This window comes from Tursiops truncatus, chromosome 18 (assembly GCF_011762595.2).
Source record: "Tursiops truncatus isolate mTurTru1 chromosome 18, mTurTru1.mat.Y, whole genome shotgun sequence".
Lineage (NCBI taxonomy): Eukaryota > Metazoa > Chordata > Mammalia > Artiodactyla > Delphinidae > Tursiops > Tursiops truncatus.
The window spans coordinates 54582141-54605487 of NC_047051.1; the positions used below are offsets into that span (position 1 = coordinate 54582141).

The 23347-nt window shown below is 35.6% G+C and overlaps 1 pseudogene; it reads left to right on the forward strand.

The window, feature by feature from the left end:
• The window catches only part of LOC101338826 (uncharacterized), a 119358-nt pseudogene that overhangs the window by 1897 nt on the left and 94114 nt on the right, over positions 1–23347 (forward strand).

Genomic DNA, 23347 nt, shown 5'->3' on the forward strand with positions numbered 1-23347 from the left:
TCTTAAAGCATATATTTTAGAAAACTTGCAATTGTAAATTATTTGTCCACTCTTTATAGGTGTAAATCTTCTCATATCCTCTTGCCAGATTTATAAACCCAGGCATATCTTTCTCAAGGATTTGGGAACCATCTCTTTGAAATCTAATCATCAAGAAAGCCCGTCCATCACCCAGTTTCTAAGGGAGGGTAGGAGTCAAATTTAGATAAGTACCAGTTAGTGAACACAGACGGCATAAGCACAGTGACCAACCTCCCTCTCCCCTAACATCCTCCTGTACTTTTCCATGAGCTCATCCCAGTGTAAAAATCCTCCTGCCTTTTGTGTTAGAGTTGAGTTCAATCCCTCTGCCCTACTGCCACAGTATCAAATAAATTCTTCACTGCCTGTTTAACTCCATGCAGTGAAATTTTTCTTTAACAAGTCTTTGTCTAAAATCTCCTTGTATAATAATCTGTGAGGAGTCTATTTCTATAAAACCTTAACTTCAGGAATGGTCTAGTTAGACTATATTTGAGTGTGATAATTTGGGACTTTCCTAATTGCCTAGGCAATTAGTAATGATTAGGAACATTTTTTTCATTTAAATATTTTATTTTCATCAGCCCTTGCCAGTCATTCCTTGGTTTGATTCTCTGACCAGAACAACAACAAAAGACATCTACAGTATAGTCAGCACTTGTATTCTGAAATATCGTTCCACATGTAACAACTGTCTTGGGCTCCCTCCTTGGCAAATTTATGATAAGGGCTAGACTTCTGTCAGTTCTCAGCACAAAAGCCCCATTCAGATGTCCTTGGTCCTCTTTGCTCTTAAAGGGAGAGAGAGTCTCTAAAAAAGCGTAATTTAGTTTCAACAGGTCTTATACTTATTTGGGGTCATATATGTTGATGAGAATTTTATGTAAGCTCTAAAAATTATTCTCCGAAAAATGAACCTATACATAGACAACTGAAATTCTGTTTGAATTTCAGGAAGCCCCTGGGCTGGGAAATACATGTTAGCTAACACAATTCCACTTCCAATAGCAACTCCTCTCCATCCCGAATTAATGGAATAGTGTAGCTGCTCTCTGCCCCAACATTGGCTCCTATTCTCTCTGCTGTTACTGCTTCATATTCCTCAACTTCTTATGTAACCAAAGATGTTACTTCTATACTAATCTGCTTAAAACCTCTCCTATAAATTCAGAGATAGTTTATCTGTAATCTTATATTCCCAAGTCAATGACAGTTTCAACCCAAAGTGAGTTAAATTATACTTGCAATTACTAGAACTGTTGCTTTAAAAAATCTTCACCAGGTTTTTATCTCTACTTTAACTGAGTTCATTCTTAAATGGTCATTAAGTATTTTCTAATATGTCTTCTATGATTATCTTCTCTATTGCACCGTTTTTCCTCATATTCACTACCTCTTAAAGAATCTGCCAAGAGTTGCTTTATTCACATAGCTAGAATACTATAATTCCATAAAAAACCCTGCTATTTTGTCTTTACCTTCTGCATTTAGTAAATCACTATCAACATTACCAAAAGATCCTCACCAAATTCCCACAAATTGTGTGGCCCGACAGTTTCTTTCCTCTTATCATGAAACCTGTCAGAGAGTTTGCTAAGTTCCTGCCTAAGTATTATATTTCAACCTCGTTAATCTTCAGCCAAGTGGTCACCTTTTATCCACAGATTCATTCTAGGGATTTAAGACAGAGTGCTAGAGAAATGACTGACGAAACTGATTATGAGCATTGTGATAATGGTCATCTTATCCCTGGACTCAGGAAGAGAAAATATGTTCAGTGAATCCATTGGTTCAGAACTGACATCTATCTTTGCTTCCTTGCTCTTGTTTTATGTTAGTACGTATCTTTGCAATTTAAAAATGTCTCTAGTCATTTTTCCTGAAAAGTATTTTTAAAACTCCACAGTCCCAACTGATCTAAATGGGAAAATTTCTCTCCTTACTTGCATCATACTGGAAAATCAACTTATATTTTTCCAAAATAGAGAGATTGACATCAAGTTCTGTTTTCTTTTATATTCCAGAAATTTAATAGAAAGTGTAAACAGGTATTAAAATGCCATTTATATATTTTATATTGGTAGCCTTAAATAAGCATAAATCATGCTGCATTTTCTACTGCATTCTTTGTTTTTTGTTTTTTGTTTTTCTACTGCATTCTTGACAGAGACACACTAAAGATTCACAAATCCCAAACAACTTTTGCTTTCTCTACTATGGAGGACAAACTTCAAGGTGATCCACATGGTCCCTGTCTCCTGGTCTTCACACTACTGTATAAATCTTCCCCTTGAGTGTGGGAAGACATATGACTTGCTTTAACCAATGGCAAAGGTGATAAGATGCATATGATTACATTTACACGATTACAGATGATTGCTAGGATTGTGGTACCCATCTGGTTAGCATCTCTCTCTCTCTTTCTCTCTCTCCCTTTCGCTCTTTCACTTGCTTCCTATCTCCCTTTTTCTCTTTCTTTCTCTTACTGGTTTTGAACTAGGAAGCTGCCATGTGTCTTATAGCTATATCCTGGTTTATCACAGGATATTAAATATAGTTCCCTGTGCTATACTAGCCAAATACATTCATTCATGGTCCAACCACACATTCTATACATGATTTCAATATTTGGTTTTATTATGTCTTTGATTGATTTATTTTCTTTCCATATGATTGCCTAATTCCTCATCTTCCTGTCAAATGCAAATGAATGATCAAATAGCAAGTCCATGTCTCTTGGGAATTCTTCCTTTGTTGACCAAATAAAAATAAATAACTCCATCAAATCCTTAAAGCAGTAATTTTTAAAGTATCATACCAAGATCCACAGCATAAGCATAACTTGAGACCATGTTAGAAATTCAAATTGAGAACTCTGAGGGTGGGGCCAATCAATCTAATTTAAACAGTTCCTCCAGATAATTCCAATGCTCGTTAAAGTTTGACAGCCTTTTTCCTTTTTTTATAAAATTACTACCTGATATTTTGTATGGAAGTTTATGAATCTGTTTTATTCAATAGACAATGAGCTTATTAAAAGTAGGGACTACAATTATTCATTTTTGTACCTCTCATAACACCAAGGACGAAGCTTTGTACAGCATAGAAAATCAATGATTGCCTGCTGAATTAAATCATACTGAAAGGTGAAACAAATTATTTTTTTTCTCTTTATCGAGTACTGAATAAATGAAGTTTGTTTTAAAATCGATGTCCCTTGCTTCAACTTTATTCTTAGTTAGTCCCTCAAAATAAATGTAATCAGGAATATCAAAAGACATATGTTTACTTTTGATATTTAACTGAGACATTTTAAAATGAGAAATTTCCTCTCTTTTTTATCTTTACTAAATCTGACTCTTTCGGAAGGGGAGGTATCTATATTCAGAGACAGTAAATATTAAAAAAAAAAAGAATTTTACTTTCTAAAAAGCAATTTTGTGTCCTTTTCTTTTGAAGGCAATTGCTGTCCCCTCCTTGGAATAATTCTTTTAGTTAATCAGGGTTGTGGTGTTATTATATTCATCCTCTTCATTGTTGATTAGCTGGTTGGTTTTCAGAAGGAATGCAATTTATCTGATTATTTACATAGGAGGAATAATTGGTATACCCTGACCCCACTGAAAGCTCAAGTGTATACTCTTTAACAATTTTCTTAGCCATAAAAAAGAATGAAATAATGCCATTTGCAGCAATATGGATGGACTTAGAGATTATCATACTAAGTGAAGTACGTCAGACAGAGAAAGACAAATACCACATGGTATCACTTATAGGTGGAATCTAAAATATGACACAAATGAACCTATCTATGAAACAGAAACAGATTCACAGACATAGAGAACAGACTTATGGTTGCCAAAAGGGGGAGGTATGGGGGAGGGATGGATTGGGAGTCTGGGGTTAGCAGATGCAAACTATTATATATAGGATGAATAAACAACAAGGTCCTACTGTATAGCACAGGGGACTATATTTAATATCCTGTGATAAACCATAGTGGAAAAGAATATGAAAAAGAATGTGTATATATATGTATGACTGAGTCACTTTGCTGTACAACAGAAATTAACACAACATTGTAAATCAATGATGCTTCAATAAAAAAAAAAAAACCTCCTTCTTTCCCATTACTATTTGAAGACCACTTTTAAAGGTGCGTCATCTTGCCAGAGTTCTGAATTATTACAGTTATGATTCTACTGACATCTCCCATCACAGGAAAATGTCACACTCAAAATAACAAGGTCTTCTATTTTTTATGTACATGCTGTAGACAAGCAGTAATCAAAACACCTTTTAAGTTAATTTAATTTTTTTCTCATCACACCCCATTTTAGTTCAGATGTTATAGCACTATGTTAGTAAGCATATTGTTCCTATTAGATTTAAGTATTTCTGCACACAAACTCATATAATGTAAATTTGTTGACTCTTTCAGTGGATTCTTCCAGATGAGGCTAATTTTTTAAAGTGAAAATTAGAAAAAATGTTTAGTTTAGTAACAGACTGCATGTATGCACTGCTGTGATGAATCTCATTTACTTCTGAGGAATTTTTTTTTATCATTAAAAAATCTACGTAAGTGATTCATTTTATTCAAGTTCTTATTCTGGCCAAGAAGAAAAAAATGAGGCTAAATTTGGCATCTCACTAAAGGTTGAAGTAAACCAACCATGGTTAATGATGCCATAATTGGCACTAAAATTCGGTATGCATCAGAAGCCCAGGGCTACAAGATGACCCGACTTACTGAGTCAATACCTAAGTAGATAATACTGCTACAAACAAGATAACTGATAATGAAATCAATATGTTCTGTAACAAAAAATACTGATCCAAATCAATATATCAACAAAGCATTTGTTTGTGCTGCATTTGGCACTGTTGCAATTAGAGTACTTATGACATATTAGAACTACTGTATTACTGTGATGGACTAATTTTTTTTAAAGTTTCACATTATCTATGTTTTACATGTATATAAAAATATTATATATAGACACACACACACACACACACACACATATATATATATATATATATTTGTTGATACACTCTTTACCTTAATCCTAATGTTAATAAGCCACTGGTTAAATAAATCTGAAATAAGTTTCTTTGTAACCAGTACCCACCAAACATGATAGGCAGTATTTCAACAGTAAGTTCACAAGTCAATCATTCAATAGTTTGCAAATCAATCAAAAACGTTTGGTCATTTGATTATTTTATTTTTAAAGTACTGCTCCATAACTACCTCTTATGGGTGCTCTAGATGGCACTAGGGAAGCATTATTTGTTGTCCTAGACCTCAAGTATGTACACCTTGTCTTGGAGGTCCTAATGAACAGAAACAAAGTAATAAAAGTGAATATATTTTCAATTCCTAAGGCAACTGATTCAGAATTGAAAATGTGATGACAATAGATAAGTTAGACTTAGTTTCTAATCTTCAATAAAACCTTAAACATGTCTTATACTTTAATAAATATGTATCTTATTTTGGAAGTTTTTCTCTTCATCAATCAGTGTAATGTTAAACACAGGAGTGTCAATGTTTCAGAAAAAACCTGGAAATTTTAATTTTTAAAAAAGTACTTTTTAAGCTTCTGTCTGTCTCAAGCTATCCTTCAACAGTGAAGCACGAAACAAGGTGAGTGAGCTTTTTGCATGTCCCTAGTTCATATTTTCTAGCATGTGTTTAGAACATACACAGTGATAATTATAGCCAGTTACCTGGTTTCCTACCTACACTGGCTTGATTGAAGTAAGAGAAGCAACAGCTCTCAAACTTGTAGGCTTCACATAATGTGGTTACCAAATAAATGAACTCAAACAGATATAAAACTTCTTTCCTTTGTTCACATCCTTGGCCCAACCCAGCTTAGTACCCAGTGACCCCTCAAGCCCTGTGCTTTGGCTCTCGCCATCATCAGACCATTCAAATGTGGTGAACTGCATGGGCTTTTTTATTATAGCTTAGTGAAGAAAGTTGCTGTCTGGCATTAGTTTCTGGCTTTACTATCCATGAACCCTTGGTTGGTTCTGTTGTTTCTATTTTTTGTTGTTGTTTGTTTTTAACAGGCACCCTTTTAAAAATAAATATAATTATTTCTAAAACTCTCTTAGTCCAATTATTATATTATACTTTATTCTGTCAAATATATAATTATCAAGGCTTTAAGGAGCTGTCAGGGTCTTGGGGAAGACAGACACCTGATTCTGTGCTACGAGGTGGTTAAAATTATATGGAAGATCAAAAAAGGGACTATTAAATCCACTTACTGACATAGAAAAATCAATATTTTCTTCTAAGGAAAGTATTTTTAAACAGCTGAGCTTTGCAAGTTTGTGTGTATGTGTTATAGTTGCCAATGTTGGGTTTGTGAAACAGTTACCAATGTTGTGACTTGAAGAAATAATTTTAATCCCATTCAAATATATATTACCCTCTACATCACAAGGAATTTGTATGTATTGATTACATAACATAGATATGCCCTTTGTGAATGTGAACATTTTCATAGTATTTTGTTTAGAATATTGTAACTATCTAGAGTTTTAAAACATTTAAATGTATAGAATTTTTAGAAACTATTATAAAATATTTGTAGAGGGGCTTCCCTGGTGGCGCAGTGGTTGAGAGCCCGCCTGCCGATGCAGGGGACACGGGTTCGTGCCCCGGTCCGGGAAGATCCCACATGCCGCGGAGCGGCTGGGCCCGTGAGCCATGGCCGCTGAGCCTGCGCTCCGGAGCCTGTGCTCCGCAACGGGAGAGGCCACAACAGTGAGAGGCCCGCGTACAGAAAAAAAAAAAAAAAAAAAAAATTTGTAGAGTATATTAGTGTTATTCTTACATGTGTAATTTATATTCATTCTTTAAACATATATTTATTGAGCAGGTACTTGTGTGAAGCACTATTTTATTTGTCTTGTGGACATTAGATTTGGATATTGGGGTTTTGTGGGAGAAATACAGATAATGAATTTATGAATGCATTTCCATTTACGATCATCATAACTATTTAAAAGAAAATAAATCAGTAAGAAGTAATAAAGAGTGGAGGGAATGTGTATTTATTCTAAATGTGATGCTGAGACAAGGACAACGGAAAGTAGTTATACAGAAACTTTGATATTATGCAAATTTAAAGCCTTGAGTCAGGGGAAAGCTTGATATGTACAAGAAACTGAACATGGACCATATGAGTAAGGAACACACAGACCAGGTGGCAGTGAAAAACAAGGCTGAACAAAGTCATCTAAGCAATGAAAAAATGGTCAAATTTTCTTCTAACTGCAACAGGAACCTTTCTGAGGGCTTAAGGAAGTGGGTGATATTACTCAATTTGTATTATAAAAAGACAACTTACTGGGCCATATGAATAAACTCAGCCTGATAAACCTTTATGTCCTTCTGCCATTATCTCTCTCTTAATATCCATTCTCACACATATTCCACAGCTAAATGTCTGCATAAATTAGAAAAATCATGCAGTTGTTTTGGATTATGGGCACCTCTTCATGAGTCAATGTTTGTAGTTCACTTTTTGAGACCTGCTTGGGCTTGAGTCTCCTTACAGGTAGAAGCACAGAAGGGTGGTGAGAGTTGGTCCTGAAGAAAATCTGCAGTGTCTTGTTAGGCAGCTACCTCAGGGAAGGTCATTACAGAGTTTTCAGGCAAAAGTGAGTTAACAGGGTTGAAAGAGCTGTTTCTACTGGCAAAGGAGACGCAGCAGAATTTAGGGGTCCGATGGCCCCAGCTTCATCAGAATCTGCCCATGTCTCTATTCTGACTTTCAGGATCCCATTTCTTCCCAATCAATGCCCTCAACTTAACAGAAGATACCCTGTATGGTTGGGAGATTCAAATTAGATTGTAATTCAGTCACTTGTATGATGAGACTCTAGATTTGGTTTTGAGAAACTTCAGCTCTGTGGCTACGGGAGATAAAGGTTTCTTTCGGGACAGATATAAAACCTTTCAGGTCATATATGTTGAGCTTGAACTGGGAATTTTAAACCTTGAGTTCATTCTTTTCTTTCCCAACTTATCCCCGTACAATTATGAGCAACCAGCCAATCTCATTATACTAGTTAGTTTGACAAAATTGTTCTAAGATAGCAGATATATGGTCAACCAGAACCTCACTTTCGTAAGTATTGATATTTAATTAAGAGTATTCAATGATGATACAACACAAAACAGAAAACACACACACATACACACACACACACCACAAAAACTCTCTTTTAAATACATAATGCTGGGTCAATTGAATATCCACACTGGACAAAAAAAAAAAAAGAGAAAAAATCTGAGATGAGTGTTTGATCACTGCCTTAAATCATATGTATAAACGAGTTCCAGTAAGACTGTAGACCTAGATGTGAAAGGCAAAACAATAAAGCTATTAGAAGACAGCATAGCTAAATAGCTTCAGGACTGTGGTGCAGTCTCCCAATGACACAAAGGAACTACCCATAAGAGGAAAGACTGATAAACCAGACTACATTAATTTTAAGAACTGTTCATTTATAGACACTGTTAAAATGCTGGGAACAGAAACCACAGAAATAGGAAGAATCTATTTTTCAGTACATTAGTATTCAAATATATAGAGAACTACAAAGCAGTAAGAAAAATAGGGACAATAAGAAATATCTAAATGACTAACAAATCTGTAAAGTGGTGCTCAACCCAAATAGTCATAGGGGTATTGTAAATTAAAACCACAGTGAGAGAGTTCTGCACAGCCAGAATGTCTAAAATTGAGAGAAGCAGTAAAAAGCTTAAACGAAAGAAAACTGACAATACGAAATATTGTAAAGGATGGAATTTTCATACACTGCTCTTGAGAGTGTAAATTAGTACAATCTCCATAAAAAGTCTTTTACATATTCTGCTAAAGATAAACATGCATTTATTTTATGAGCCAGCATATTCACCCTGAGAATGTGTCCATCAGAAAAGCCATCACTCTCTACAAAAGACATGCACGTGAATGTTTTTGAAATATTATTCAGAATAGTCCCAAAAGACATCTCTCATGTCCATTTGTAGAATGGATAAACAAATTGGGATATATTTATATAAAGAAATGTTGTAAAGCAATGAAAATAAATCAATTATACCTATACATAACAACGTGAATAACTTTCACAAGCATAATGTTAACCCAAGAAGCCAGGTGTAAAAAGTACATCCTGCATGATTCCTTTTGTATATAATTCAAAACATGCATTAGCAGTGATGACAATGATTACTTTGGGGGATGGGGGAGGTAGTAGTTATCAGGACGGGCACAGAAGGAGGTGTCTGACATACTCTAACATGCTTGGCCTAGGTAATATTTACATAAGTGTGCTCACTTTTTGATAATTCAATGAGCTATATACATACGTGCCTTTTATCTTTTTCTGGATGTGTCTTGTACTTCAACTTAAAAAGTTATATGAAAATAATCATGCTAACGATGGAAAATAGGTCCTTAACGCTTTAAAAGATAGTTCAGTGAAAACAATCAAGATTACATTTGCATGTATTTAACCAATAGAAAAAAGGGAAGATTTTGAAGAATACCTCATTCAAATCGTATTTTTGGGAAAAAAAAAAAAAGAGAGAGACAAGTCAGTGATGATATTTTGCCTGCCTCTGTTGCTGCTTCACATTATGGACTCTCAGTGCCTTCTTTACCACTGGAAATAGAATCATGAATGCCTTTAAAACTCATCAGAGTAGAGAACCAATTCCGGAAATCTTAGAACCAATTTAGAACACTCATCCTTAAGATTCTGTTCTCCAGCACCACTCTCAGTATCAAAATATGTGTCACCAGGGTTCTAGAGCGAGAAACAGAAGGGTATGTCTCTGTGTGTGCACGTGTTTGATACCTATTTATACATTCAATTATGCAACTTTAAATGTTTACCTTTTATATATTCAAGCAGTATATACATGTTACATATATTAAATGTTATAAAGTATATAAAATATATATTATAAACATATATATAACAGTTAAGAGCCGCATCTTTACAGACGACTTGCACGGGGTGGTGGACCGTGAGGCGCGCGCGACGGCAGCCGACGCTTCACGAGCGGCGGAGACGCAGACGCTACGCCACGCGGGCGACGTCACGCGGTCGGCCCGGACCCGGGCTCCGGGCACACGAGGAGACTGCTGTGAACGCGCCTCAGCAGCAGGCGGGACAGCGCGTCTGGACCCGGCACCAGCCCTCTGCCTGCCGTGGCCACTCCCGGGGCAGGAGCTGAGGGCCCCAGCCGAGCCCTGCCAGATCCAGAGAGTGCAAAGACCTCGGAGCCCAGGTAGGCCGAGCCGACCCGGCGCCAGGCCGGTCTTAACTGGGAGAGGGGGTCGATGGGAAGTGATGGGCCTGGGGGCCACGCGCGCCTCGTGTCACTTCACGCTGTGTTGTAACAACTCTCTAAGCATTCTTTTCCTCACAGTTGGAAACACAAATGTAATGCAAGAATAAAAAAAAAAAAAATGGGGAGAAAAACATATATATATATACATGCACATACATATGTATGTGTTTATGTATGAATGTCTCCTTATACTTTAATTTTTGATAAAATATATATTGAGCCTTTTTGTCATGGGCACCGTGTACCAAGTGAAAACGTCAGGCAAGGACTCCGTCTTTTGAATGCTTGCGTGAGAGTTGAAAAACAGTCAGCAAGCAGGTGATTCCATAAAGTGTATCCGTTTGTAGGCTGGGGAAATAGTATGCTCTGAAAGCTCAGTGGACAGCCGTATATAAAACAGACCAAAGATGTCAGGATATAACACATTGATCTCTGCTTTTCCTGGATCCCTACAACCTACTTTTACCTAAGGGCATCCTTACTCTGGTTGTTCTATCACCTTGGAAACTGCTTCCCCTAAATAATTGCATAATTCACTCCTTTAGTTCATGCAGGCCTCTGCTGAGATATTCATCTCATCAGAGTGCTTTTGCCGGCCACCCTTATCTCTTCATGATTCTTTACTCACCTTACCCTAATTTATTTTTCTTCATTACACATGATGTCACTTACTCCTTTGTATGCTTTTGTGTGAGACCCAATAGAGCATGAACTCTATCTGTATTATTTGTTGATGTATTTATTCTTAGTTTCTGCGATAAATCTTGATACAGGGTTGGCCCTCAAAACAAGTTTGTTGAACAGATGAATCAATATATATAATTTAAAATTTGGAAAATGAGTATAAATTAACCTGAGGTGGAAAAAAGGGTGGAGTGAATTTCAGGCAGACAAAAAACTTGAGCCCATAGCCAGACATTCTAGAAAATGTACTTTGAATCAACTGAACAATATTGAGTAACTGGAGTACTGAATGTAAAGCTAAGGATGGAGGCAATAGGCAAGAGGCAAGGCTGAAGTAATCATCAGTATTAATTTGGGCAGAAGGGATTGGAAGGGAAAAGACTGAGGCAGATAGGCCAGTTGGGAGATGTGACAGTAATCTGCATGACAGATGATGGGAGTTGACACTCAGGGAGGTATGGTAAGGTGGAAATTGCACATATAACAATGTTCAGGAAATAGAATTACATACTTTTAAATTAATTTGATTTGGAGGTAAGGAAGAGAGCAAGATCAAGAATAAAGCTTAAATTTCTTGCTTGCAAAATGATGTTATAAAGAGGAGAAGAAACAGGGCAAGAGGTGTGGATTGCGAGTAGTGATTGGAATAGTGGACATTATGAGTTTGAGGTGCCTGTGGAACATCTAACTGGACTCGTCCAGTAAGAAATTTGCTATATGAAGTGGAAGATTGTGTGAGACCTTGGAGCTGGAGATAGACATTTGAAAGCCCGGAAGTGAGCATCGATGCTATAGAAATGAATGAGATACATCAGAGAGAATGAATGGAATAAAGTGGACGTGGAGACTCTGGAGAGGGGAAGTGAAATAGGCTCCACAGTATGAGTAAAGATTGATTTTATCATAGAGTGAGGAATGTCTCATTATTCATGGGAACTGAAGGTAGTTTTATCTTATAGCTTCTATTTTTTTTTAATATTGGCACTATTCTATATAGTTATGTGATATGCACTAGTCTCACTTAAACTTTTCCTTTTGTCATAACACATTCCTATAAAGCACATTCATATAAACCCAGGTGTTTAATGTAGATTTCTTATTATTGAAAATTATGTGATTAAGGACAGGCATCCTTGTATTATTTGTGTCTTGATTTGGCTTTTCCTAGAACCAGATCCAGAGAAAAGAAAATGTGTGAAAGTAGTTTATTTGGGGGGGGGGGTGCAGGTGACATCAGTATGGGAGTGAAGAAGTTAGTAAGGAGAGGAGCTACAGTTAGTGATAGGTGCACTATCCATCCTGTTACCATTATGCCTGTCTGAAACTTAATTTCAAGGGGGAAATTCTGGAAAATGGTGTAAAACACATTCCTCAAAATTATACCATCTTAAGAGAGATGTTGTATGTACATAAAAACTCCTATCAGACATTAGTTGAGAGATGATCTTGGAGGTGTTAATTTCTTAACTACCACCAGTCTGCAGTGCACATGGGCAGATGACCTAAGATTGGAGAATGCCTCTAGGCAAAGAGATGCTGATGTCAGCACAACACAAGCAAGTGGCAAGACATAAACTGTCTGGACTGGTCACTGAAGAGCTACAGATAGTTTAAGTCTTTCAGTATTTTTTATTATTCTTTTTGGCCGTACGCGGGCCTCTCACTGTTGTGGCCTCTCCCGTTGCGGAGCACAGGCTCCGGATGCGCAGGCCCAGAGGCCATGGCTCACGGGCCCAGCCGCTCCGCGGCACGCGGGACCCTCCCGGACCGGGGCACGAACCCGCGTCCCCTGCATCGGCAGGCGGACTCTCAACCACTGCACCACCAGGGAACCCCAGTATTTTTTAATTCATAAGTAGAACCATCCTACTAGCCTGTCACAAATATTTTGTATATAATTGGTTGAATATTTTCAAAATTAATTTTAGATTCAGTAATTATTGAGGCCAATTTTATGCTTTTCTTATGTCTTCAAGCATGCAAGAGTGACTGTGTATTATATAACCAAAACACTCTCCAGAATGCATATTACCCTTTAAAATTTAGTTGAAATATTAGTGAAATAATACCACATCTTAGGTTAATTATTCTAAAGAAACACATTTTACACATCTTAGGTTAATTATTCTAAAGAAACACATTTTACAGCAATAACCAACATATAAATTCCCTTATACTTGAATTGTTTTGAGTACTTTAGAATTACTAAAATGAAGTAAACTTTAGAATAAATTTTCTGTTTCCATAGTTGTTTTATTCCGAGTGTGCCTATTAGCCTAAGTTTCTACACTTCTCAAATCTTCTATGAATTTGACTAATCACAGATATAGTTGTTGAATGTATTTGTTTAATTCTTTAATTCATTTATTTCATTTAATTGTTTTTGGCTGCATGGGGTCTTCATTGCTGTGCGTGGGCTTTCTCTAGTTGTGGTGAGTGGGTGCTACTCTTTGCTGCGGTGCACAGTGTATTTTCAGTTAATTATATAAAAGGGATCTCAGATGGTGCCTGTATATTTTATATTTGCTTTGTGCTGCTGTGTTGATTTATCGGTTCTATTTTTAGCATAAATTTCTATTATATTTATTACATTTAGTTTGTTTTCTAAAAGCATTTTGCCACATGGTTTTTGTTTATGTTGTTATATCTTATTTGATCAACCTCATTTTATACAGGAAATATAAAAATTATTGGAAAAGTATGGGAACAAATCTTTAACGGCAATTTCCTAAAAACCAGTTTTTCATCTACAGTCAATATGGAACTAATCATTTTATGTTTTATACCTTTTAAGGTATGTTTATATTTAAAAAGTATGCATTTGAACATAGCCTTGAAAAAGCTCCACCTCCTAAAATATAGAGTAATTTTTATGTTTATTATTTTACCTAATATACAATAGATTTTGTAAAACATTTATTAAGATGATAATCAAAAATTTTATATTTATCTAGGTACCAAGTGTTAATGATGATTGTCTTTAAATTATTTGTATTTGGAATCTTTAGAACTATATTATACAGAAAAAGTATTATTTTAGGTTTATAAATTTTCCTGTGTACCACCAAAATTTTGGTAAGGGATCATTACTGTAAAAAGAATTTTTTTATTGAGGTCTAATTGATATACCAAAAAATGTACATATTTAATGCATGCAATTTGATGAGTTTGGACACATGCATACACCCTTGTGACAATCATTACAATCAAGGTAATAAGCATATCCAACACCTCCAACTGTTTCCTCTTGCCCTGTGTGTGTGTGTGTGTGTGTGTGTGTGTGTGTGTGTATTAAGAATACCTACTATGAGATCTACCCTACTGACAAATTTTTCAGGCCCACAATAGATTACCATTAACTGTAGGCACTACATTGTACAGTAGATCTCCAGAATCATTCATTTACATAATTGAAACTTTATACCCATTTAACAGCAACTTCTTGTTCTCCCTACCCCAGCCCCTGGCAACCAGCATTCTACTCTATGCTTCTATGAGTTTGGTTACTTTAGATTCCTCATATACATGGAATCATGCAGCGTTTGTGCTTCCTTGTATTACTGGCTTATTTCACTTAACATAATGCCAAGTTCATCCATGTTGTCTCAAATGGCAGGGTTTCCTTCTCTTTTAAGGATGAATAACACTCCATTATACATATATGCCACGTGTGCTTTATCCGTTCATCCATCAATGAACATTTAGGTTGTTTCCTAAATTTGGCTCTTGTGACTAATGCTCCAGTGAACATGGAGTGCAGATATCTCCTCAAATCCTAATTTCAATTATTTTGGATATGTAGTCAGAAATGTGATTTGTGGATCGAATGGTGATTCTATTTTTATTATTTTTTTTGAGGGACCTCTATGCACCATAGCAACTGCACCAATTTACATTCCCTCCAAGAGTTCCAGTTTCTCCATATCCTTGTCAATACTTCTTATCTTTTGTCTTTTTGATAATAGCCATCCTGATAGGTGTGAGGTGATAGCTCATTTTGGTTTTAATTTGCATTTCCCTGATGATTACTGATGTTGAATACCTTTTCATATACCTGTTGGCCATTTGTGTGTCTTCTTTGGTGAAATATCTGTTAAGGTCCTTTACCCATTTTTCAATCAGTTTATTTGTTTTTTTTTGTTTGTTTGCTATTGAGTTGTCTAAGTTTTATACATTTTTTGATATAAATCGCTTATGAGATAATATGGTTAGCAAATACTATCTTCCATTCCATAGGTTGCTTTTTCATTCTGTTGATTGTTTCCTTGATGCTGCAGAAGCTTTTTAGTTGATGCAGTCCCACTTATTAATTTTTGCTTTTGTTGCCTGTGCTGTTGGTGTCATATCCAAGAAATTATTGCCAAGACCAGTGTCCAAAAGCTTTTCCCCTGTTTCCTTCTAGGAGTTTTACAGTTTCAGATCTTACATGCAAGTCTGTAATGCAAATTGAACTGATTTTTGTGTGTGGTGTAAAATAAGGTTCTAATTTTTTTTTTTTTTTTTGCATGTCTATACCCAGTTTTCCCAACACTATTTGTTGAAAGACTGTCCTTTTCCCATTGTGTATTCCTGGCACCCTTTTTGAGGATCAGTTGACTGTGTATATGGGTTTATTTCTGGGGTCTTTATTCTATTCTGTTGGCCTCTATGTCTGTCTTTATGCCAGTACCATACTTTTAAAATTACTGTAGCACTGTAATATATTTTGAAATCAGGAAATGTGATGCCTCTGGCTTTGTTCTTCTTTCTCAAGATTTCTTTGGCTATTTGAGGTCTTTTGTGGTTCTGTATGAATTTTAGAATTGTTTTTCTATTTCTATAAAAAATGTCATTGGGATTTTGATGGCTATAGCATTGAACCTATAGATTCAATATGATAACCACATTAACGGACTGAAGGATAAAAATTACACAGTCATCTCAATAGATGCAGAAAAAGCATTTGACAAAATTCAGTATCAATTCATGATAAAAACTCTCAATAAATTAGGTGTAGAAGGAATTTATCTCAACATAATTGAGTCATGTATAACAGGTCCACAGCTAACAGAATATTCAGCCGTGAAATATCTTTGAAAATTTGAAATCTTTTCCTCTAAGATCTGGAGCAACTCATGGATGCACACTCTACAGCTTCTAATCAACATGGTACTGGATGTCCTAGGTAGAGTAAGTAAAAAAGGTGTGCAAATTGGAAAGGAAAAGTAGAATTTTGTCTGTTTGCATATAGCATGATCTTATATATAGAAACCCTGAAGACTACACACACACACACACATACACACACACAAACTGCTAGAACTAACAAATGAATTCAGTAGTTTCAGGAAAAACAATCAACATAGAAAAATGCTTTGCGTTTCAAATACTGTAACAGTGAACTATCTGTAAAGAAATTTAAGAGATCATTTCAAAATATCATAATAATACTGAGAAGTCAGTAAGCTGTTAAACTGTAAACTGAATTTTTAAAAATATACTTAAGAATATATTTGTTAATTAATGTTATGCTGGGCAATTTTTGCTATGATTATACTATAGCAAAATGCTGTTGCCTTCAGAAAGTCATAATCAAGGAATGAACCATAAAACTGAGTGAATCACACAAATAATCTTACGTAATTAGACATGCTTCTTGTGGTTAAGTGTCAGTTTTTCAGTTCAGTCTGTGTTCTTAGCCTATGGTTCCATCGTAGACTTTTTAAACATAGTTCTGATCATTCGGAAATTCCTTGTGATTTATATTTCATTGAATTTGACTCATGAGTATTAGCTGTAGATGTTCAGATTGGAAATGCAACATAACGAAATACAGAGAACTTTCATAATATAGCAATTACGATTCTATATATTAATAATTAAAATATCAAATATAGTTAAAATATCAAATTATATTCAAACCATTGAACTAGAGGAGATATAAGAAAGGAGTGTATTTATAGTAATCATCAGAATATGATATGTTTTTATTATTAATTGTAGAGTGGTATTTTCCATCTTGGACATCAATTGAATGGATATAAATTGTAGCATTGTTTATAATTGGTTAATAAACCAAGACCTCTATTGAACATTGAGCACTTAAATAAGGCATGAATAGAAGACATGGAATCTTCAATTTAGGTTATAGTTAGAAATGTTAACAATTTCCATATATGTGGATAGTTTAAATAGAATATGAAGTTAAACAATGCCTGAGATGTTCCTCAAATATTTTTTTTAGCTCTGTACCAGCTAATTTTAAAATTATAACATTAAAGATGTTTCTCAAGTTTGCCATGAGTCTACTCCTCTTGCTACTTCTCACTCCTTGGGGCTGTGGCTGGTAGCTTTTGACATCACTTCCAATGACCCCACCTCTTCGATCTCATGTTCTTCTTTAAGCTTAGTCCATTATTTGTGAGCTGGGCTTAGTGATTTGGTTCTAATTAATAGAGTATGGAAATTAATGGGTTATCATTTCTGGTATGAGCTTAACTGTGACTTTCAACTTGCCTGCACTCATTTTCTCTTGCTGGTATTCTGTCTTGCTCTCTTGTTTGATCACTCTGATGAAGCAAGCCATGTTGTAAGGTAGTGTATGTAGATGAAAATGAGTCAAGAAACTGAGAGACAGTTATAGCCACACCTCATGAAGAACTGAGGTCTCAGTTTAACAGCCTGTGAGTGACTGAAGGCTGCCAACAACCACGTGAGTGAGTTAGGAAGTGAATCCTTCCCAGTGGAGACTGGAAGTGAATGTACATTTGTGAGAGACCTAGAGCCAAATGCATTGACTATACCACTTCAGATTCCTAACTTACAAACATTGTGAAATAATAAATGTTGTAAGCCAGTAAGCTTTGGGATAATTTGTTATTGTAGCAATCAACAACTAATATATAGGCATGGGCTAATTTATCTATTCCCAAGGATTAATTTCTCATCAGTTTATTTATAAACTAAAATTCAAGTTACACGACTCTGATGTCTGTTGAAATTCACACCCGTATTTCAAAATTCTCATTTTATGTCTACATTTTTACCTCTTAGGAGCCACAATACCAATCTAAACAAAATTGAACTCATCTTTTTTTTCACAAAATTCATTTTCTCTCTTAAACCTTAGTTCATGAAATGATACCTTAATCAAACCAGTTTCCCATTATAGTGTTTCAGATTTAGAAGTCATTCTTAGACCTCTCCCACCCTCTCATGAATCTACCATATGATCTTGAAAAAATATTAAGTTTATTTTATTCTACTTTTAAATGCTTCTGGAGTCCTTCTTATAACTCCTGTTTGTACCTGAGTTTAAAATACTGTCAATTTGAAAATGAATTGCTATACAAGCTGCATGAGGAGTATCCATTTTTGGTATGGCAGTGAAAATTATATTTTAAAAATAAACATCTCACAATTGGTTTCCTAACACTTAAAAAACCTCTCATTTCTTTCAGGTAAAAGTCAGACCTTTAATTTGGATTTAAAGGATCTGATAAAAATGTCCTTTTTAACTCTAATGTATCAATTTTTTGTTTGTTTTAGACATAAGCTCTTTGAAACTGTCACAATTTTCTATATTATTTATTTCTTTATCCTCAGGCATAATTCTATTTCTTTTCAATAAATTCATGAAAGAACAAACAAATGATTAAACATAGTATTGCACATTACAGCCTTCTTAATATTAGGATTATGTTAAGAAACACTCTATTAAACACATTGACTTGTAAAGACAGAAATGTGTGAATTTTAGTCCCAACTTTGCTATTAATTTCATGTCTTTGACATTCAGAAAAATATTCTATAGATAATCACACTGGTTCACTACACTGATATTTCACTGTAATTGAACCTGGTGAGCTAGAAGAATAAGCATTCCAGATGCATTAGTAAGACACATGAATGCAAGAGGGTGGAGAGACACATAAATGAAAAAACAACAAGAAGGGAGTTAAAACAAGAGAGTACATACTAAGAACGTTTAACATACGTTAACATTGAGGATGAGTCAATATCTGACCATGTGCTTCAGGCAACTGGCCCCAGGTCAAACTGTGTATTCTAGTATATGACAGTCTCTCCAGGTAACTGTGTGTATCAGCTTACTTCATGAGTTGAACATCATGTGGCCACCACTGCTAAGAGAAAATCCTGAGATCTCAGTACTCCACTGATGTTTGCAAATGCTATTGCTTGGCAGAGGGAAAAAAAAAATCAATAACTCACTCACTGGATTAGCTTTCCTGCACCATTATGCCAAAGTCTGGAGTGGAGTGAGGTTCTGCCACATTCTCCGTCTACCTTTATGATACATTGCACAGTCAAAAAGAGCCATGGAGATAGATCTTTATGCTTCCCTTCAGTATCTTTTTGTATAAATCCAGTGAGAAGAAATTGTGAGGGCTTTTGGAATGTAAGAGCAAACTATTTTTACCACCAAATTATCTTCTATTTTAATGGAAATAGGGTGAATGATATATAGGTGGATATTAATTTGTCACCTCTACTCTGCTTAGATTTACATTTTGTCTACTATACCTATACATATCACCAAGGTACCTACCCTGACAAATATAGAAGATCATTTTAAAATCATTAATATAGATTATACTAATTTATTTGAAAAATGTTTGCGTTCAAAATACGAAAAGAAATACACAAATTGTACAATATCAACTTCTAAGTTTAAATTTGACAATGTTGTCTTTAAATTTATGAATTATCAACTGCCATTAATTTTCCACCATTGCTAATTAAATTCCTTTTAAAATGTAACAATCAGGAAGAAAATAGCCAACTTTTCATGCTGGTTGGAGTTTTACATATTCGGAAAGCTAAAGTAGAGGAAACACACAGGTGGAAGCTGCAGGTGTATCCATCTTCCTAGATTTATTTTGTGATAATCATGTGGTTGATTGCTAAACTGGATGGTGTCAAGTATGGTAAAGGGCCTGAGATTTACCTGATTTGCAAACTAGCAAATAAGCCTGCCATGGTTTTATGTTTGCTGACAGAAAACATGAGACACCCATAACAGAGAAAAAGGACTTTGTTTCTCAGATACAGCAAGAAGCATAAACGTCATAATTATATCAGTTTCTCTCCCCGTCCCCTATCCACTTCCCGAGCACATAATGCTGGTGGGTAGAGCTGGGTGCAGCAGTGGGCTTGTGTCGCAGATGGAAACCCCAAGATTATAAAACCTCAGTCTTTTATAATGAACTGCAAGCAAAGCTATCCAATCTATTTTACCCAGAGGGAGAGCTTATATTTATTAAACTGAATAGCAAACAGTTCTGCCCTCATCATCTCTATCTTCCAAAGCTGTTCACTATGTAACACCCTTAAAAGTAATCCAGGAAGAAAAAATAAATGTTGTCAGTGTCTCTACTTTGCAGTGTCTCTACTTGCAGGTTTGATGAAGTATGAGAGACACCATGAACAGGAAGGCAAACCAAAAATGCAGTTGACTGTATCGTGTGAATGCATGGTGAGAGATGGGGATAGAGGTAGGGCTTGGCCAGAAATATATCTGTATTTTCAACTGCCAATCTTTGAATTTCTGTCATAAACTAATCAGTTATTAAACATTTACTGACCACACACTATGTAACATTGCCTTAAATTATAATTTCTTACTTTAAAGAAAGCATATTTTGTTAAAAATTAACAAAATTCAGCGAACTGGTGCCTGCCGTTAACACACGTGTTTTAGTCATCATTTTATCGTCTAATGTGGTTCTAAGCTGAGAACAAGTTATAAAAATGGGGATAGGGGCTTCCCTGGTGGCGCAGTGGTTGAGAGTCTGCCTGCCGATGCAGGGGATGCGGGTTCGTGCCCAATCCGGGAGGATCCCACATGTCGCGGAGCGGCTGGGCCCGTGAGCCATGGCCGCTGAGCCTGCGCGTCCGGAGCCTGTGCCCCGCAACGGGAGAGGCCACAACAGTGGGAGGCCCGCGTACCGCAAAAAAAAAAAAAAAAAAAAAAAATGGGGATACTGAAAGGAGAGATTCTGACAGAGGTGACTTCTGAGAGTCCAAGTGTCTCCAAGGAGTAGTGAGCAGTCAAAAAAGTATTACGAGAGAATGTGTTGTATGAACTCAGGAGAACATTGGAATGAAGGTGGGAAAATGTTCCAGTCAAGCCTCTTAATTTGAATTGTCCTGTGATTTGCCCTCATCACTTAAGCTGGTTGCTTTCTTAAGAAAATCATTTCGTAGGCTAACAAATCACTTTAATTGCATTTTGGTTGAAATTACATTACTGTAACTTCAAACATAACTGAGTACATCATCTAAGAAGACTATTCTCACTAAAAATCAAAAGGACAATTTCTCCAAGCAACAGTGATAATGTATTTATGGCATAATAATTCAGACCTCAGTCTCTGGAATTAGATATTCTTGGCTTTAACCCATTACCACTCACTAGCTCTATGAACTTAGACAAGTAGCCTAATTTTTCTGAGTCTGATTTTTTTCCTTTGTAAAACAGGAATTTGTACTTAATGCAAAAATTCGTTGTGACTATTTAACAAGTTTATGCATGCAAAGAACACGGTGTTATACTGGAATGATTCTATAATTCTATTCTCTTAATAAATAAGCAGTATTTCCATAATTAGCATTATTATTATTTTAAAGAGCAGAGGAGTAACGCTGGGTTAACTACCTCTGAGAAAAATAGAACAAACAAACATTATAAAGTAAAAATAATACTTATAGAAACTAGAGAGAAACCTGGAAGGATGAAATATATACTGTATAGATAATTCCATAAATTTGGAGGTAAGGTAGTAAAATTTCTGAGAATAAAAAAGATAAGATCTTGTTTCTGTTACCTAATTGAAATCAGTTGCATCAAAAGGCATCCACAAGAAAATATATATAACAGGGAACTGGAAATACATTATTCAGGATGACAAAGTTTTTGAAACATGTCTGGCTTAGGAGCCTAAAGAAATGAAATATGAAAAGTAAGAAGATGAGGGTTATGTCTCCCAAAATAAAAATACAGTCTCCTTTACTGTTATTTATGAGGCCATATCTGATGTTCACACAGTTCCAGTGTCCACACCATTTCAAGTTTGTTGCAAACCCATAGGATCTGGATTAGAAAAGCCCACTGCAAAGTACTCTGCTTTCCTTCCCTCAGCTGTCTAAATTTTAGGCACAATTTTAGGAACAATATTGTCAAAGGATTAAATAGTTAGAGATCTTATGTGGCTTAATACTCACTATCAACATCAGAAAAGCTTTGGATATGTCAATGTGTGATCTTAAAGATAAGTAATATTAACTCTTCACTTTACACATTGAGAAAATTCAATTCAGAAATCGCAAGCATTGCCTGTGTGAACCCTAGATCTAAAAAGACTCTGTGTCCATGCTGCAGTCCTTCTATTATTCCATAATCACCCCTCATCAGAATACTTAAAATGACATGGTCAAGTATACCAGTGATGGAGGAAGTTCTGAGAGAATCAATGTATAGCCAAAAAGAGCCATAATGAGAAGTGTTGATGGACTCAGAGGACCCTGCTGTAGCCACCTAGACAATCAGCAGTATGTGTGCTTTATTCACCTTTGTGCCTCCACACATACTATCACAGGGCTTTGCCTATCCAGGTGTTCAATAAAATGCTCACTGAATTGATTTGCTCTGTTTGAAATTCCAATTAAGTTGTCAACACCACTTAATATTTCTTTATCTCAGACCCTCCAGAGGTTCCTCAGAATCAGATAGCAATGAAACTGATTCTGGTTGGAAAGGTAGTTATATGCCTTGCTTTAAGATGTTTGTTCTAATATCTGTTCATCTGTGTGTCATGAAATCAAACAAAAGAGCTTTGTATTCCCTGTTGCCAGTATTCAGCATTAGTGCTCTCAGAAAAATAGTACAGAGTGAAGATCCAGTTTTAAATAATGGTAATTATAATGGAGGTTCCTGGAAGAACTCTGTATATGTTCCCATTTTGTAAAATTTTTATTTCATTTATAATCTCACTTGTGCTCCCCACTAATCTACTGTTGATTGGTTGATTGACTCATTTATTCCACAAACACTATTGAGTATTTACTCATTACTAGCTAGTCAGCCTGGGTGCTGGGAATTAAGTGATTAACAGTCTTTGGCTTCAAGAAGCTGGGGATCTCATAAAAGAGATATACTTTAAAATTCGGAAATAAGGATTTATATTAAAATTTGTGCCATTAGATTATAGCTATAACAAGGAGACTTACCTAGTGTGAGGTTTATGGAAG